The 4,962-nt window shown below is 38.1% G+C and overlaps 1 protein-coding gene across 1 annotated transcript in view; it reads left to right on the top strand.

Moving 5' to 3' along the window:
• The first annotated feature begins 498 nt into the window (after positions 1-498).
• The window catches only part of PCGF3 (polycomb group ring finger 3), a 36,026-nt gene continuing 31,562 nt past the window's right edge, over positions 499-4,962 (top strand). Inside the window, exon 1 of the mRNA XM_009274636.1 lies at positions 499-529. The gene's annotated coding sequence lies outside the window, so the exon portion shown is untranslated. The remainder of the gene's footprint in view (positions 530-4,962) is intronic.

The raw sequence follows: 4,962 nt of genomic DNA, 5'->3' as shown, positions 1-4,962 counted from the left end.
GCAGATTACTTGCAAATATAGCCTGAAAACTGAGAATAATACTCATCTGGCTGTGGATCTTCAATCCAAAATATTTTCTTTTCTTACAGACTGATCACTATCTAGTCCATAGGTTGTAGTTCAAGATTTCTGCTTATTTATTTGGTTATTTTCCCTGTCATTTCTGAAGATAATTAATTTCTTTTCATTTTGCCATCACATGGTGACAGGTCTACTGGATTTTTGAGTAATTTTCCTTGCTCATGTGTGTCCTTCATAGGAGACTGTATTACATCTTTTTTTTTTCTTCCTGAGGATCTAATTCTGACAGTCTCTTCCCCCTTTCTTTTTCTTACTCAGAAATGCCCCTGCCCCACTGTTATCTTAAATTAATATAGATACTTAGAGACTTTTAGGTGAGTTTAGTGAGCTAAGTATTTCTTCATGGCAGCTGGATTTTGAGTAATTTTGGATGTTAACTTTCAGACTATTTTTCTGTCTTTTCAGGTCTCTGGATGGCAGACTCTGAAAAGAAATGCTGTTTTAAGAGGTATGCCTCATGTAGGCCAAATATTCCTGACTAGTGTGTATATAAATGATAAGGCCATACTAAGGAGTCCCTCTGCTGATCCTCTATGTAAGCCTGCATGAATAATAGTTTTCAGTGCTGAAATCTCTCTGAAAGGTAAAAACTTGTACGGAGACATTCAGGCTTGTCTTATTGGTGACACAGTTTTAGTAGAGAGTGCTGCAATACACTGCTTACCTTTTTGCTTGATCATCTTAATAGAACACTGCCTTAGTGGATGAAGTATAGCATGAACAAAACCAGTTGACTATCTGACACGTGCATATCCCCTGCCAACCTCTCCTCACTGTGTGTGTGTGTGTTTGCTTGGTTTTTAATTGGGAATATATTCCAGATGCTTTTGTAATTGTCTTCACTCCCTTCCTCTTGGTGTGATGTAAGACTTAGCAGACAGTAAGAGGCTGACACCATGCCAAAAGTGTGGTATAAAATAATGTCAGTTGGAACCCAAGATGAAGAAATACTAATCTTTGTGCAAGTGATCATTTTTGCTTATTAGCTGGATGTTTGGAACATTTTGTGTGTCTGTTTGGGATTTCATGTTCCAGCACTTAAGGAGACTGCCTCTTCTCTCTCCATTGTTGGTATGTTGTTTCTGAATAATTCATTGCTTTACGGCTGTTAGGAAAGCAATCTCTTCAAAATTGAATTGGATAGCTCTTCTATTATGTCTCCCATCTATTTCAGGATTCATAAGTGGCAGATTTTAGGAAGGTAGGCTTTGTTTTGTCTTCCTAAGGGAAAGATTGGTCTAACCCAGTCTTTTCAGGGCTCTTGTTTTGTTTTTTTTTAAACAGGACCTCTTAATTCTTTTTTAGGCATGATTCAGGTCTCTCAAACTTCAGAAGGTTTCCTATTTCTCTAAAGCAGTACAGTGCTGATTTGTTTTGTTCTGACTCAAAAATAATTCCTAGTGTAAAGTCCTAAACTTGGATTGAAAGTGGCTCTTCAGTTATTGACTGGGATTCTGGTGTTGCTGGTTTTCATGCTGTGCTTACAAAGGTCATAAAGAAAATGATGCTAAGAATAAGGGAATATCTTATTGCTATTTTCAACACACCTGTGGACAGAAATCAAGATTGTGCTGCACTATTCTTGGAGGTGCACATTTGTAGGATGAGAGGCATTGCACACAAGTTGCAACACAGGACATTCCTGTGAGACAGTAGGAGCACTTTTTGCCAGTGAGGGTGGTCAGACCCTGGCACAGGTTGCCTAGAGAGGCTGTGGAATCTCCATTCTTGAAAGTTTTCTGAATGCAGCAGGAATAGGCCCACAGCAACTCAATTTAAGTGGGCCTATTTCGAGTGCAAGGTTGGATTAGAGCAGTTTGGAGGTTACTTCCAATCTACATTATCCTATGAATCTATGTAACCTGCTGAGGGGCCACTTTTTTTTGCATTTTACATTTCCTGTAAAAACAGGTGAGGCTCAGGTTGGTGTGTTTTGTTGTTCTTCAGTTTTGGGGTTTTTTTAAAAAAGAAGCAACGCAGTTGAGAAGTGTTTTGTGATTACAGAACCAAGGAGTTAGAGTAACTTCTTCCTATTCCAGCAACATAGTTTTGAGGGAGAAGAATCATGCTTTGTCTGTAGTGTTCACTTGTAAAGTGTGAGAAACTTTTTAAGTTTTTATCAAATGTCACTTTTCAGTCAATGGATTGAGGGTCTCAAAGTTATATGCAGTTTTCACAGTTTATTTGAGATTGCTTGCTGTAGTAGGTTACTATTTAAGTAGGTAACTGTGTAGAAGAACTAATGAACTTCTGTGTCCTACAGATTTGCCTTGCTTGGCTTTGGCTTTTTAAAAACAAATTTAAGGTATGATATTTGTGTTGTCTGCTAACTGCCATAGAGGTTTGATGGGAGTCTAAGGTTTGCAGTGTCGAAAAAGGGTGCTATTAGGTTCTGAAAATGACATTGTAAATGTTCAGATTCTGGTGTGTCCTCTCAAGTTGCCTGCTTTTATGTAGGATGATAACTTTCTTTGAGACTTGTGCTTCTTAACTTGGCTGCGATCCTGTGAAAGATTCAGAAGCTCTTGAGCATGCATCTTCTGTGCAGTGACTGATTGATCACATTACAAAATAAGGCAAATTCAAATAGTCTCAGTTTAGTGTAGAGGTTTGCTTTTCATGCTAACTCCTGCACAGTCTAGTGAGTTTATAAAGTTTCTGTAACAAAGAAGTCTCAATTTGGAGATACATTTTTGTTTTGTTTTGATTTTTAAACTTTTATGCAAGAAGACATCAGCCTAGGTGGTGCTTTGGAAAAGTAAACTTATCGTCCCCTCTTCTTATTACTTCGAGCTGGTGTGTGTGACTTAACCTCAACCTGATGCCAGTTTTCTTTTTAAAGCAAGCAATTTTAGATGTTGAGCTTCACTGAGTTGATGTCTATGTGATTATGACCAGATATGTTATAGTTGCTTGAAGTACTCAATGAGCAGCTTGAGCAGTGAAACCAGTAAGAAATCCAGCTTGCATGGATAGGCAAAGGTAGTGTAATAGTGTAGTAAGTTCTAGGATCATAGCCTAGGTGGTGCTTTGGAAAAGTAAACTTATCGTCCCCTCTTCTTATTACTTCGAGCTGGTGTGTGTGACTTAACCTCAACCTGATGCCAGTTTTCTTTTTAAAGCAAGCAATTTTAGATGTTGAGCTTCACTGAGTTGATGTCTATGTGATTATGACCAGATATGTTATAGTTGCTTGAAGTACTCAATGAGCAGCTTGAGCAGTGAAACCAGTAAGAAAGCCCGGTTGCATGGATAGGCAAAGGTAGTGTAATAGTGTAGTAAGTTCATAGGATCATAGGATAATTCAGGTTGGAAAAGACATCAGGAGATCATGTAGTCCAACTGCTCAAAGCAGAGTAAGCTATGAGGTCAGACCAGGTTGCTCAGTGCTTTATCCAGTTGTCTGAACAATTCCATGCTCTTAAGCTGCAGGCTCGCTTGGGAATGTGTATTCAGAGATGGTTTTGGACTCTTGTTGTTTTTAAGGTTTGATTACTTGTTTTGGAAGTTTCTGAATTCACTTCTAACTTTCTTTTCAACATATCACTGTTTGAGAGATGGGAAGATGAGTTTTGTGGAAGATACCACCTGGAGTTCAGATTTGGAAAAATCTCATTCCCTTTTTCAAAGGGAAGGTATTGAAGGGAAACCTGCATTTGCGTAGAAAATTGAAAAATAGGTTGGTTAAAGCAAGCTGGCTAATCTTGGTGGTTCTTAGTCAAACTTCATGTTTTGGACGTTGTGTATTCTTGCTGTTTAGTTCCAGTTTGTATGAGATTACTAACATGGATTAATTGTATGTTCAGAAAGTGTCAGTAGTCTAAGCAGAAGGATGTCACTTCATTCAGAATTGCTCAGAGAAAACCAGCAACAGTAAACATGCTTTTCCTCCTTTCTTTATGTTACTACATGTTAATATGGTAAAAGTAGCTCTTTAAGAGTGCTAAATAAATAGCAAAAACAGATGCTGAGACTTCTAAAGAATACTGAGATTTTCTCAAGATGGATGTTGTCTTGCTTTCATGGGAGCCCAGCAGTTAAAAAAAATTAAATAGGTTTTCAGTTGCTTGGTTGATAAACTCAAATAATATTTCAGCTGACATTTGCAAGCTGATTAGAGTGATGTAAAATCTTAAATTTTATAAAAATAGATTTTTAATTCATTACTGTACTTGTAATGTTGAAATAATGGGTAGTCTTTATAATAATTAAGGTGGAGTTAAGATGACATAGAAATAGGGCTTGGGATTTATTTATGATATGCTTGTCAGCATTAATGTCTTGAAAATTTTTTGTACCTTCTGTTTGCTTCTAATCTTCAGGTCTAATCAACGTTTTTCCCCCTACAGCAGTGTACTTCAGTGTATATATGGTTACTTGAGAAATATGTTTGGTGTGGTTTTTTGGTGGGGTGATAAGAACTTGGCTGTCTTATATGATGAAAGTGATTTTTAACTTTTGTTTGGCAGTAGGCTGTAGGAACATGGGAATGTTGGGACTCCTTCCCAAGAGCAGATGTGTGGTTCAAATAGACTAGTACCCCTTCTGAGTTGATAGTTGTTAACATATTTGTCCTGGGTTTGGCTGGGATAGAGTTAATTTTCTTCCTAGTAGCTGGCATAGTGTTGTGTTTTGGATTTAGCATGAGAATAATGTGATAACACACCAATGCTTTAGTTGTTGCTAAGCAGTGTTTATACTAAGTCAAGGACTTTTCAGCTTCCCATGCTCTACCGACTGAGAAGGCTGGAAGTGCACAAGAAGCTGGGAGGGGGCACAGCCAGGACAGGTGACCCAAACTGGCCAAAGGGATATTCCATACCATACGACATCATGCTTAGCATATAAGCTGGGGGGAGTTGGCTGCGGGGGCGGTGACTG

Source organism: Aptenodytes forsteri, unplaced genomic scaffold (assembly GCF_000699145.1).
Source record: "Aptenodytes forsteri isolate BGI_AS27 unplaced genomic scaffold, ASM69914v1 Scaffold224, whole genome shotgun sequence".
Taxonomy (NCBI): Eukaryota; Metazoa; Chordata; class Aves; order Sphenisciformes; family Spheniscidae; genus Aptenodytes; species Aptenodytes forsteri.
This window is presented reverse-complemented; position numbering and strand designations above follow the sequence as displayed.